This window comes from Muscardinus avellanarius, assembly GCF_963383645.1.
Source record: "Muscardinus avellanarius genome assembly, chromosome: 6".
In the NCBI taxonomy this organism is placed as follows: domain Eukaryota; kingdom Metazoa; phylum Chordata; class Mammalia; order Rodentia; family Gliridae; genus Muscardinus; species Muscardinus avellanarius.
Window position 1 is genome coordinate 99,102,057 of NC_137791.1, and position 14,878 is coordinate 99,116,934.

The window sequence follows — 14,878 nt, forward strand, 5'->3', positions numbered from 1 at the left end:
AAATCTATTTTGCAACATCCAAATGCCTTTTTGAACAAGGAGGATTTGCTACTTACCTCCACCAGTGACCTGTGCTGCCTCAGCATTCCACATAGAGACTACCTGAAATTTTATACATGTATTTTTATACTCTTTCTATGTGTAGACATCCTGAAAATTCAGTTATTGACACTTTCCATGTTATTCATTTCTTGGCCTCCAGTTTGTTATAAAGCTAGAGAGAGTGTAAACTTCAGCAGCTGAATAATGGTCACATGTGTATGAAGGTTTAAGAACATAGGTCAGTTTTGTTAAAGTTATAGACACATACTTAATGGAACATCTTTTAGCTTATTTTCAGTGAAATGTACATATTGTACTTACTTTAAATAATTATTAACACAAATAAAATGGTATCATCTTTTTTTCTTGGATGAATAGAGAACATATTAGTAAGTCCCAGGAAATTGTTTATCCCTCCATATATTAGCATGCTGGTGCCCAGTTTTCCACCAACCAAATCTACCTGTCTCACATCTCACTCTCATAAACATCTGCTCTGTTACACAATACAAATGGATCCTAAGTCTGAAATCAAAAGTTACTAATGGTCTTGAATCATTCGCTGGGTGTTCAACTATGACGTTAGCCCTGGTGAGAGCACATAGATCTTTACTACCTAAAATTTAGCTTTGGGGAACTTGATCCAGTTCTTTAATGAATCTTTTGTAATTCAATCATATACCCACATGGAGAGTGCTAATCAAACTTGTTTTTTGGCTACTGGAAGAAAATGCTATAGATCCCATAGGTATGGGGATTTTTGTGTAAAGGAGTTATTTGGTTGTGAATGTGATCCTTTCTTTAATAGCTTGCTACCCAAACTATCTTCAGCTTAGGGGCCAGATGTGTTTCTGAATTCAGAATTTTATAAATTAAAAAAATACAATTTACCAACCAGTAATAAAATACATTTGTATTTAAGCAAAATTATAATTATATTCATATAATTAAGTGTATAGTTATATTTACATTTAATATATTTATATTTTTATAATTAAGCAAAATACAGAAATAATTATATTAAGTATATAAAGATCTTTACATTTGTTCAGAGCATTAGGTTTGTCCCTAATTATTTATGAAAAACTTTTCAGTTTTCAAAATTTTTGAGGATTTTGAAATTATAGATACAAAATCATAGATAGCCCTATAACATGAGCATTCAGTATTTTCCTTACTCAAATGTAGAGATAATTTATGTTTTGGAAATTGATTTTTTTTCTTGTTCTTTTCAGCTCATTCTTTTAATTTAAAATTCTAACCATTTATTTACAAGTGAATATATCTCAATTTTATTTATCAGGACATGATGTTAACTGCCATGGGGATAACAAATATTATGATACAGTGATTTTTCTCTATAAGAAAAACCCAGAATAATTTTCTGGAAATAAGGTGTGCTTTGGAGCTTGCCTTCTTAGTTCTGGTATATATTGCAGTTGGATTCACTGAGCATTTATGAGAATGATGACAGTTTTTCAGTACACGTTATTTATTAAATGGTTTATTAAAAAAAAAACTTAAGGAAGCAGAAAGTAACTTCCATTAGTCATATGGGATTGTGAAAGTTCTAGAAATCATTTTATATAAAAGATGACGCATGATAACAACAAAAGGCTACAATTAAAAAAAAGCTACATCAGGATAGGAGGGAGCAGGAACAAGATGAAACCCCGAGGATAACAGTCTGACAGTCGCTACCATTGAACATGATCGTGGAGTTTCATAAAAGAAGATGGTTGGTGACTGACAACTTTCAGATGAATAGAACTAGAATTTTAAAAGAACTTCAACAAAAATATATGATCATAATAGCACCTGGCATTACGTGGTATAAACTAGTCTTTTGGTCTCAACCAAAGCCAGCATACATGATTTGTAACAGCAGTAAACATACTATAGTCATTCGTGTCCTCAAATGTATTAGACAACACAGTTTCCTAAGAATCTTAAGGAATCCACCCAATTTATATTAGTCTCAATCCATAACTCATTTTTAAAGGGTATAACACCAGAAAAGTTGTTAGAGACTTGTAAAAAATATGATCTCTCAAGTGGTCTCTGGAAGATTATTTTAAAATTGTCTCATTTTGACAAGACTGTTGTCATATTTAGAATACAGGAAATTTCCAAATGAGCTGTGGACATAGTTGATTCTGTCTGCTTGACCTATGGTTTCTGTTTCCCAACTGATAACATGTGCTCGGCGGGAGACCTCATGAGAGCTCTTTTCTTGACTGGGAGCTGAGAGAGGAACACATTCCTGGTATCCAGCAGAACACTAGCATCCCTCCTAATCCTTCCCTATAAAGGAAAACCTCCAAAACGAGCAGAGAAATATGCTTAAAATCTTCAATCAGAAGACTAAAGGCATCTTCCCATAAGAAATAGGAAGCTATTAATGATCACTAACTATATTTTAAATCGTAAAATTATTATGTTTTAGGTATGTTTATTGTTTAAATGACACTTGGGATATTATCAATATATTAACTATTAATAATAACTTTATATGGAAATCTCCTCTGAGTCTTAACCAATCAACCTAAAAACATTTTGGTAATTTAAAAAAAAACTTAAATGAGAGCCTGCTTTATTTAAAGCATTTCCAGAAATTAGGAGAACTCCTAGTATAATAAGTAAACCTCAAATAAATCCCCTTGACAATGTTTGCATTTCCAAGACAATTAAAATGCGTTTACAAAATGCAAAATGTTTCATAAAAGCATTTGATTCAGAATTATGTATTAGAATTTCCTAAACTCTGTTTAGGTTAAATCCTATCACTCTTTCACAAAGGTATATCTAAACATGTAACAATGGTCATCATGTCGGCTTTCCCATGCTAGCACAATGCTCATATCCTTTTTGGAAAAATACAAGTAATCTTATTTTATAGAGGAATGTCTTCAAAATTCCTCTTCTAAACTTGAAAAAATATTTGTAACTCCAAAGAGGGTATCCTGATATTTTAACATGTTGAGGGTCCAGCCATCTCTGAGGCCTCAGTGTCAGAGAAGATTCTGTCTACAGCAGTTTCACATATAGATACATTTTCTTGCTCAACTGGGCAAGTTTCTGGGTTCATTGCAAAAGCAGCAGAAGGGCCAGATGTGGATCTTCCTGATTTGCCAGCTGATTGGTCAGCATATTTAGATGTCACTTGGCTTCTTTTTCCAGCTCCTCTCCACTTCTTGAGAGCGTCTGTCCTCTCTTCCAAGGTTAGTCTGTCAAAGTGCTTAGCTCTCAGAATTGGAGATGGAAACAGGGATCCCTGAAGGACTCGATATATAAACCTAGGTTAAGAAGAACACCAGAGAATTACATTCAAATACATTATGGGATTCACCAAAAAATAATAACCAATTAGAAAATGTCGTGTATATATTGATATATACTGTTAATAATCAAATTTTTAAGGCCATAAGCTTTAATTGTGTTTTTTTTTTAGCAATTCTATTATGAGTGCTAGAGAAGCATCTCAGTTTAACAGAAAAATACATAACTATAGTCACCATAGAATAACCCAGATGGATTTTTATTGTGCATTTCAAGAAGAAAAATACATCTGCTATAAAGAGTTTATGCCCACTGGAATTTTGTGCATGTGTGCATGCATGTGTGCATATGTGCGTGTATACGTGTCTTTGTGTGCGTGTGTGTGGTGCTGGGGATTGAAAGGGGTGGTAACCTAGGCAGGTGGTGGTAGATGGGAAAGTGGGTTCCTGCAGGTGTGGCCATAGGGCCTGTGCTTTTGTCTTTGAATCCCTTTGCTTGCTCTTTCTTGCTTCTGGCTTTTATGATGTGAAAGCAGAGCCTTGTTCTGCTCCTTCCCTCTGCTTCTTGCCTCCATGTCCTGAAATCTGCAGACCCCAGACTCAAAAAAAAAAACTGTGAACAAGTAAGTCTTCCTTTCTCTAAATTGTGTGGTCAGACTTTTTGGACTATCGCAGTGAGAACGCTGACCGAGGCAGGGCTCCCCCGCCACGAATCGCAGTGCCCCTTCACCCTCTGCCAGGGGAAGAGTTAGCACTCAGAGTGTGGTCTTAAGATCAGAATCACCAAACCTGCTAGTGCCCTGACACTAGACTTTCCAGCATCAGGAACTGTGAGCCAGTACATTTCTGCTTACAAGTTACTCAATCTGTGGTATTCTATTGTAGCAGAAAAAAGAATAAAGACTGAGGAAAAGACTTGGGAGAAGAACAAAAAGGATAGAGAAAGAGACAGAAGTCCTTGAATAAGCAAAGTGCTCCATCCCTGTGAACTCTCAAGCAGATCTGTCTTTTCCATGAGAGAGAAAAATATGTCTCCCAGTTTGTTTTGTTTTCTGCTGAGACAGTTAAAACCAATATTTTAACTAGCATACTTCCCCACTATTAGACAGGGTGGTCTGCTATCTATTTTTAGCGGCTGCTTCAAATATTCTAAGCTTAGTATTCCATGTACTCTCTTGACAACAAAACAAATAACATACCTGGGCAGAAGTGCGGTACAAGTTGTGAGGATACAAACTAAATAGAACACTGGGTCCAGCATGTGCGCCTGCATGATCCAGTAGGGGTTGGAGGGCGGGTTGCAAGTCACACACATGGCTCCAAAAGCCAAGGCAAAGAAAAAGTAGGACAAGATGCTACAGACGATGACCAGCATGTGGATCCAAGTCTGCAAGAGAAGAAGGGCAGAGGAAATGAACACCGACCAATAGGGCACTACGCCCTGGCAAAATCTGCACCCTGGCAAAATTCATTAAAGAAACAATGCCTCTGAGCACTGAGTGGATGGTGTAACAAGCTTTAGCCAACAGAACACAAGATTCTGATGAAATAAGGGGAGAGCATCTTTTATGGATGGCTTCTATGACATTAAAACAAAAATAAAGTGGCAAAAGCTAATTCTCCATGTGCCTGGTGGTATTTGGTTTTTCTTTTGAGTTTTTTCATATTGTCACTGTTTGGTCTCTCTCACCATTAAGGTGATACCTTAACCCAGCAATCTTCAAATTTTTAACTATTCACCTGTGTGATAGATATTATCATGGTTGCTCACCAATACTCTCATTCTCCTCCCTTAGTCAACTTTCAAGTAGATGACACCTCCTCACAGCTTTGGAGTTAGGTATGGCCATATGAATTGCTTTGACCAGTAAGATGTGTTTGGGAAGGTATAGGTACAACTTTCAGGCCAGAAGCATGTAAGATCAGGTGTATAATTTCCCATGCTGATCAATCATTTCCCTTAGGGACAATCCCAGGTAGTAGAGCTGTGAGATGCAGCCTGGGCCACTGAGCCACTTTTCAGAGGATAATTGCTTCTAGAGATTTCTGGAACATCAGGCAATTTTCTATGAGCAATAAATCTGTGTCATACCACAACCCAGCCACCTTCATACCCAGGTGCAACTTCTAATATTATTTATAATATTTTTTTAAACTGGGCTTACTAATTAATTTAGAAAGATAAGTAGATCATTACCTTAAATGAAATATTATTATCTGTTATAATAGAACTCAGTCTGAGAGCTTTTTTAATAACATGAAATATCAAGAATATGATAAAACATGATAGTATCAATCAGACTTCCTCTTTTACATAATCAGAAGTAGAAAAATAAAATCAAACCTGGTGTAGTGGCTCATGCCTATAGTTCCAGTATTTGAGAGTAGCTTAGACAGGAGGACAGGAGGTTTGAGGCCAGCCTCAGCAATTTGGTGAGGCCCTCAGCAGTTAAGTGAGACTGTGTTTCAAAATAAAAAGGGCTAGAGGTTTAGCTCAGAGGTAGAATGGCTCTGAGTTCAATCCCTAGTATATCCTACCCCACATAAAAGAAAAAAATAATCAATCACCTTCACGTTATATAGCATTCAGTATTATTTAAGGAAGCAGGAAGCAACACCTAGAAGCAGTGTATACGGTAGCATTATGTCATGATTTTTAAGGAAACACTGCCTTTGTTAATCTTCTAAGGCTACAGTTTTCAAATGAAATCCAGTTATCTCCCTTTTTCTCTTAATCTTGCAAAGTACTTTCCCATGTCAGATATATTTCCAAGAGCCACCATAGTCATTTTGTTGTAAATTGTACAAACCGCTCAGGAAATGTTGGCTAACTCTTAAAGAGCATCATACTTCTAAAACAATTTTGTTCTTTTTTTGTTTTCTCAGAAATCTAACCATCTATTTGAGCCTTATTGCCCAACATTTTCTGTAAAGATGTGCTTTTGGTGAGACAGTGACTTCAAAGAGTTCACACATTTAAATGAAGCAACATAAGGAAGTTAATGTCAAGAAACAGAGGGTGAAAACAGAGTAGGAGGTGAAGAGGCCCATGAGGTGGTGAGCAGGCATGTGAAGCTCCAGTGGCTGACTCCCGCTGATGGGCTGGAAGAGGCCAGAAGCTCTGGCCCCGTGACCTGTGGCTTGAGGAGCAGTTCTCTCTGCCGTACCCTCCAGAAAGTTGTTGCTGTTTTTCTAGCTTCTATGTTCTTTCTGGGAGAATATGTCCAACACTGAGTGCCAGATCCTATAATTGAAGCTAAGAAGTAGGATCCCATCACCAGGGAGCGGGCCAGGAAGAACACAGGGGCAAGAGCAGCCCAGAGCACCATCTCCACGAGCCTATCCCCTTCCCTAGCTCTCCAGAGCTACTCTGGCTCCTCAGAGGTTTGGGTTTGTTTGGCCATGGTTCTTCAATATAATTTTAAGAACTATGCTAGTTTCTCAGGCTAGCTAGTTCAGTATTGCCCAGAATCAGAAAACTCCAACCAATATACTTCTTGTATTGGTCATTCTGGAACACGAGAAATGTCAGAGCCTATGGCAGGTCCTTAAGCAGCAGTAACTAAAAGTACCCCTGCAATAGGTTAAAAGTTACATAGATTAAAACTAGACCAAACAGTTCAGTTTTAGAATTTTCTTCACCTCATCTGGTATTTGCATCCATTAACTTATTACATTTTGGGCTTGTAAGGTGATTATAGATGAGTAAAGCAAGAGATGCCAAAAATAAATGTTCAGCCTTATTTTAGAAAACTTTAAAAAATAATTTAATAATATATTTATTACAATTTAATAATAATTTAATACTATTTAAATATTTATAATATTTTTAAAATTAATAATTTATTAAAAATAATAATATAACTTCATATATTTTAAACTATAGCCTCATTCAGTTCTTTTGTTTGAAATCTATTCATTACCGGAATAGTAAACATATCTCTTCAAACAGGTCAATCATTCATTTACCCACTCAACTCTTTTCTGAAAGATTTCTACTATATGCCATTCTTGTCCCTGGCACTGGTATACAGTGAACAAACAGCCATAAAACTCGCCTACATAAAGATTATAGTCTATCACAAAAGACAAACAGTAATCAGGTAACTGCATAAGTAAATGAATAATTATAAGTTATTATTAGAGCCATGAATAAAAGTGAGAAACTGGATGGTTAGGGAAGGGCTCTAGGGGGAAATAGCATTTTTGCCAAGACCTAAACAGACCTAAGATAATATTTGGATTGAGTAAAATTCATGCATACAAGAGAGAACTAAAACTGTTTCCATTAGAGGATTTGATAATTCCCCAGCCTCTATTGTAATCAGCAGTTCAATGCATCTGACAAGTGGAAAGGAGGACAATGCGATTCCAGCCCTTGAATAAGTAGAAATGAGGTTGCAGAAGAAGTTAGGGCATCGCTGCATGAGACCTTAGGGCTTAAAGATAGATTCCAACATGCAATGGGCAGCCACTGCAGGGCTCTGCCCACAGAAGGCAAAATTATTTTTATATTATAATAGAGGCATAAAATATTGCCTACTAAAATCTGTGTACCAGGATTATGGTATGACATCTCTTCTCATTTTAGTTGAATTATGTGAGCTCGGTCTTGAAGAATGTTGGCCGTAGAAGGATAATTACTTCCCCAGCCTGACTCACACCTCCATGCACCATCCATCTTCAATATTGCCAAGGGACCAGGCAGGTGTTTTCAACTTTCCCTGACAACACAGCGATCGCAGCATGAAGGCTAATGGCACTCAGTGATCACCAAGAGCAACCATGCATCACCCCACCCTTCCTCCACAGGGCTGTTACTCTTCTCATTAGCATTCATCTTCTGGCCATGAAGGATTTAGCAGGTCATTGCTAAGTGAAGACAGGTCCCCGAGCAAGCATAAAGAGGTGCAGGCTACTTCAGAGGCAGGAAGCACTTACCAGGCTTTTGCTTTCAATGACCAGATGGAGGAGGATGATGAACAGGGCGGCGGTGTTGAGGGGGTTTCCAAATGTGAAGATGTCAATATCTGAGCCCTGGTAGGTCTACAAAGAGAGGACAGCAGCCAGTAAGCAAAACAGGCCTCGGTGCGGTGCTGTGATGCGGTGTGGGTAACACACTTTCTCTATAGCTCAGCCAGGGCTTGAATACTTCCTACCATGTTCCTATTAACTGGTCATTTAGGATAAATAAACATTTCCAGAAAAGAGAGACTGACCCTCTCCCAGACAGGTCATCTGAACTCCCCAGTTAGAATTTGTTTTCATTCTGAATTATTATTCATCTTCCTGGAAGCTTTTACTCATACTTCTAGCACTCTAAGATATATAAAAATATCAAATTTGAGCCAGGTATGATGGGGTTCATACCTATAATCCCAATACCAAACAGGAAGATTGCAGGCTCTAGGTCAGTCTTAGCAACTTAGAGAGCTCTGTTTCAAAATTAAAAAAAAAAAAATTAATAAACGGGAACTGAGATAGAATGCCACTGGGCTCTATTCCAAATTTAAAATAAGAAAAAGAAAAAGAAAAATATCAAATTTATTCAAATTAATAGATATTTGAAGCAGCTGTTATGGCTATCCTAAGCTTACACCTTTCCTAGATTAAATAGCCACTCCTCACTTACATGTCTTCAAATCTTTTAAAAAAATTTCTTGCCAGGAGTGGTGTCAGAGGCTTGTCATTCCAGTACTTAGGAGGCTGAGACAGGAGGATCGCAGGTTTATGGCCAACCTCAGCTACTTAGTGAGGCCATCTGCAACTTAGTGAGACCCTGTTTCCAAATAAAAGAATAAGATTGGTCTGTGGTTGTAGCTCAGAGGTAGAATGCCCTTGGGATTCCATTGCCAGTACCAACACACACACACACAAAATTCCTCAACTGTCACAATATTCTGATTTTTCACCATCCTTTTCTTAATACACTACTGGTTGTCCTGTCTGTATTCTTCTATGCAGTATGGCCAGAATATTACCAAGAGGCTAATTAAGTGATACAATTAAAAGAAGACATAAAAATCATGAGCTTAAGAGACTACCATTTCTATTATTTTCATGAATGTACTTCTGTTAACATTATCCCTGACTGAACAAGTGTTTTCTTCTGGGAAGAGATGTATGTGGACAGTCAGGGACACTGCTGCCTTGCTTGCTCAGATTTTTTTTTTTTTTTTTTTTTTTTTTTAGTGTTGGAGAGATTACTTAATGGGAACTTAAAATTAGCACTTGATATTCTTTTTTGGTGGTACTGGGGTTCCTGGAAACCCTTCTACCTCTGGGCTACACTCCCAGACCTATTTGGAAACAGGGTCTCCTAAGCCAGGGAGGCTGGCTTTGAACCTGCAGGATCCTCCTGTCTCCGCCTCCCAAGCGCGGGGATTAAAAGCATGCACCACCAAGCCCAGCTAGTATTTGATATTCTAATAGAATTAGCCCAACATTTGAATAATAAAGACTTTCATATTCTAATTTTGTCTCCTTGATATTTGAGTATTCTGATTATATGTTCAGACCTCCAATTTTATTGAAGTCACTGCCAACCCCCCCCCCCAACAAACAAACAAACAAACAAAAAACTGGGTTAGAGTTAACAAAAAAAACCCAGAGGGTTGAGGATATGCTTGGTGGTAGGGCACTTGCCTAGATACATACAGCCCTACATTCAATCCCAAGTACTGTAAAAACAACAAAAAGTATGCAAAAACAAAACAAAACAAAAACAAAAACAAGAAGACCAAGAGGGCTCATCTAGGTATTTAGTCCATTACCTGTATTTTTTAGAGTAGTTATCATTTCCTCAGTGAATAATTGACATGATTGTACAAGCATACCCTCCCATAGGCTGATAATGGAGCAAAGTAGAAAGAGACAATCTATTCATTAATAACAAAGACTTACCAAGTAAGGCACAAAGAAGCAGACAAGGCTTTGATAAAACGCATCCAACAAGGTGATCCAGAAAGTGAAGGGTAAGTACGCCTGGAACAAAACACATATTGGGAAGAAAGTAAAATTAACAAAGTTTGAAGCAGGTGAAGAAATACTGCAAGCCAGCACGATTCCTTCATTCTCTCACTCATAACACATGGGAGGGACTTGTCAACAGTGGTAGAAAAATTAGGGCAGTTGAACGTGATTTAAAAAAAGTCCTTAGGCCGGGCATGGTGGCGCATGCTTATAATCCCCGCGCTTGGGAGGCGGAGACAGGAGGATTGCGCAGGGTCTCTTAAGCCAGCTTTGTTGGCTTAAGAGACCCTGTTTCCAAATAAAATATAAAATAGGTCTGTGAGTACACTCCATCTTCAGTGCCACCAAAAAGAAAAAAAAGTCAAAGGAACTCTTATTCAACTCTTGAGATCCACTCACAATGTAACTTCATCATTGGATTTTTTCTGATGCTAAGTACTGAACTCTGGGCATCATCATCTAAGTGTGTGCTCTATCATCGAGCTATAGCCCCAGTGCCTTTTGGATCCATTTCAATTTTTTTCTGAAGCCAGGCTAGTACTAATAATTTTTCATTTTCTATCAATCAGAAAGTAAAAACTTCTCCAAATCGATTTATACCTGCTCTGTACCAAGTACTGTTTTAATTTTTTTTAAAACAAAGAGTCAAAGTCCTATTCCGTGAAGCCTCTGTTCCAGTTTAACATCAACTCTGTAAATGACTAGGCAACCACCTAGCAGCCTGCCTCTCTCTCTCTTCTCAATCCAAGCTTCCCACACCAGCCAGATGGTTTCTAAAACTGTAAATTAGTTCATGCCATCTCCCTAACAAATCAAACGGACTCCTTTCAGTCACTCCAATTACTTCCCATTGTGTTTCCTATATGGTCCAAATTCCTTCCCATGACCTATGAGGCCCTGCGGGATCTGCCCATAAACAGCACTCCAAAGGTGCTTCTTCATTATTATCCCGCAGCATGGACTCTCATTCTTTTTCTTGAATATGCCAAATTCATTCTTTCTTGGAGATGTCACCTATGCTATTTTCCCTGCCAGGAATCCATTGTCCTGGAACTTTGATATGATGAGTTTCTCTTTAATACTATATCCTAGGTTAATTACCTTCTCTTCACAGAGACATACTAGATCAGTCTAAACGTTATGTTCACACAATTTCTTCCTACCATGGCCTCCTCACAGTCTCTCATAGCTATCAGAAATAAACCTTATTTGTTAACTTAATGATATTCTGGTTCCCTCTGTGGAACACAAACTTCGTAGAAGGGAACTCTTGACTCTTTTACGTCAAGTTATTAAGACAGGGCTTGGTAAAGAGCAGGTATTTATTGAGTTAAAAAGCAATTCTATAACAGCTCACGTGCTAAACTGTTTTCTAGTCAAAACTTGAAGAAGAAAGAGAAAGGTCAAGTAGAGACACTAGTCACATGACTGAAATGGTTTCTCAGAAAGTGTCAACTCAGATTGAATGACAGATTCTGAGGCTGCGCTCAGTGACGTGTGCCTGGAGAATGTGTCAAAATCCTGAGCTGTTAATATGCAAAGAGAAGTGAAAGTTCCTTGAAAAATGCCTTAGTTCTCAAAAAATACAAACAAAGCTTTATAAATATATAAATTCTCTATATGCATTCTTTTATTTTTGAACTTTTTTACATATATCCCTTTATCTTTTGGTATGAGGGATTGAACTCAGAGGCATTCTACCTCTGAGTTACATTCCCCAACCCCATTTTATTTTTATTTTAAAATAGAGTCTCACTAAGGTCCTGAGGGTCTTGCTAAGTTGCTGAGGCTTGCCTTGACTCTGCAATCCTCCTGTCTCAGCCTCCCAAGTACTGGGATTTATAGGCATGCACTATCATTGCCCAACATGTACATCCTTTTTAAAAATCTTTTTGTCTTATAAAAAATAAAAGCAATGAATATTCATTGTTTCCAGTTTATTTCCACCTTTATTTATTTATTACTATTTTTTATTGGAAATGATGGGATATTCAATGTGTCTTCATCCAACTTTTCATAAAATCTACGAAGCATGGTTCAATAATGGAATAGAATTTCAGAGACAAAGGGGTAACCAGAATACCACTGGACAAGAGCATATGACCTGGGGATAAGTTAAAATATAACTTCAGCTGAGTGTGGTGGCACAAGCCTATAACCTCAGTATTTGGGAACCTGAGGCAGGAGGACCACAGGTTCCAGCCAGCCTCAGCAACTTAAAGGAGGCTCTGTTTCAAAGTAAAAAATATAAAAGGGCTTGGAATATAACTTGAAAATAAGATGCTCCTAGGATTAATCTCTAGTATCCCCTAATACTATATATTTGCATACTATTACATATTAATTATTATATATAACATATGTAGTAATATACCTAATTTCACATTTCTGGGTGAAGAGACACTGCTCAAAGGTTAAAAGTACAATTCCCCTTACCACAAAAGTAAAGAGGGAAGGGTCAAAAATAAGATACAAAGCCGGGCATGGTGGCACACTCTTGTAATCCCAGTTCTGGGGAGGCTGAGGCAAGATGATGGCAGGTTTGCGGCTACACACAGCAACTTGTGAGGCTCTCTGCAACTTAGTGAGGCCCTGTTTCAAAATAAAGAATAAAATAGGTCTGGGGGTATAGCTCAGAGGTAGAATGCCCCTAGGTTCAATCCCCAGTACAGCAAAAATAAATAATAAATAAATAAAAATAAAATAATATGATACATGAAGCTAAAGGGATTAACTCATGGGACTTTTGGAAACTGAAAGGGAAACTCTGAACATAAAGTCAAATCCAGAAAAGAAGGCCATGTGTACAATGAAAACAGGCGACTGTTTCTTGGAAGAATATCCTCTGACCTTTGAGGAGAGATTCTATAGTCCCGGAGAGTATATTTCATGACACTAAAGCCAGGAAATGACCTGAGCATAAAATAGAATTTGTTTAGAGGCCAAGTTCAAAGAAAGGACAAATTCTGGAAGATAAAGTCAGTGAAATTTCCTTTTATCAATAGCCACATGCTGAGTATATGCCTATTACCATGTTTTATAAGACTGGCCAGCTCAATAGAACAATGTGTACAAAGATGATGATAATAGGGCTTAACGGCTGGAAACAATGACCTCATTTCTCCTGAGAGTGAGAACCAATTACCATCTTCAGTTGTTACAAATGGGCTTCTAATACACTAGCTATAAAAATGGTGATTGGGAGCCTCTCCTTTCACCCCTCTTAACCTGATCAACTTTGAAGGTAACTTAGGCTTGTGGTGCAGGATAAACTTTAATGATACCAACCACCTATTACTGTATCCTGGCCTTGAACTTTAAGTCAGATGGGCTGTTTTAGGGAAATACCAGGTAGTTTTGTGATGTGAATCAGTTGGATGTTATTAAAGGACTATAAGGATTCCTTCCTCCTGAATGCTGTGATTTCTCTGTTTTGGCTGTTCCAGGTAGCTAAAGACATTCTGCATTCCAGACAGGCCATCCAAGCTAAAATAAAGTTAGACTAATAAAAATAAGTGCATGATTTTAGATTTCACATTTCCTCAAATTTTTGATTAATCTGATTAATTTGGGGGGATAAAATACCAAGCTTTAATATGGCTGGAGAGTATATGTATTATCTTCTTTATTATTTCCACATTTTCACATCACTTCCATAAAGTAAATAAACTGAAGCAGACACACATTAAAGAATTTGACAAGTTTACAAACCACAGAACCAGGATGTAAAATGTCTTAAACCATCTGGGGATGGTATTATGCTTCTGATCCCAGTACTTGGGAGGCTGAGACAGGAGGATTGCAGGTTCACAGCCAGCCTCAGCTACTTAGTGAGGCCTTCTGCAACTTATGAGACCCTTTTTCAAAATTAAAAATAGGGCTGGAGGTGACACTCGGAGGTAGAATGCCCCTGGGTTCAATCCCCAGTACTGCCAAAAAGAAAAAGAAAAAAAAAAAAGAAAGAAAAGCTTTAACCAGAACATGATGGTCCATTATTCCTAACACATGCTGGTCTGTATCAATGTTTTCAAGTGAAGACAAGTGAAGCTGACACAGGGATCTCTTCCTCTCCATCCTGTCTATTTAGTTCAGCTCTGCCCTTGGGAATGATCTGTGTCCTAGACCTGGTCAATGAGAAAATTTCTCTGGCCAGAGTGACACACACATGGAAAAGCATATGCTAAACCAGGCCAAAGCCAGGACATTTGTTTACAGCTGCTTGAAGAATGACGTTGTTCTGTCACCATTACTCCTGGATTTTGCAGATGTGTGAGCCAACACATTTCCCTTTTGCATTAAGTTAAGCTAAGCTTTTTTGGTTTTGTTTTGCATTTTGTTTGAATGTTTGTTTGATCATGTGCAACTGTTAGAACTCCAAAAATGTCCTCTTCTCAGTACTAGTACTGGATGGACCACTTGGCTTTGTCCTCTGACAAGTGCCTACGGCTACCTATCCTTCTCAGTCCCTGACAATGTTCTTGTGATAGCACTTTGGATTTCTTACTATTGAACACATAAGAACATATTGGAGAACTCATAGTCTTCACTGAGCGTCAGAGTTCTTTCTGCTCCTTAGCATAAAGGTG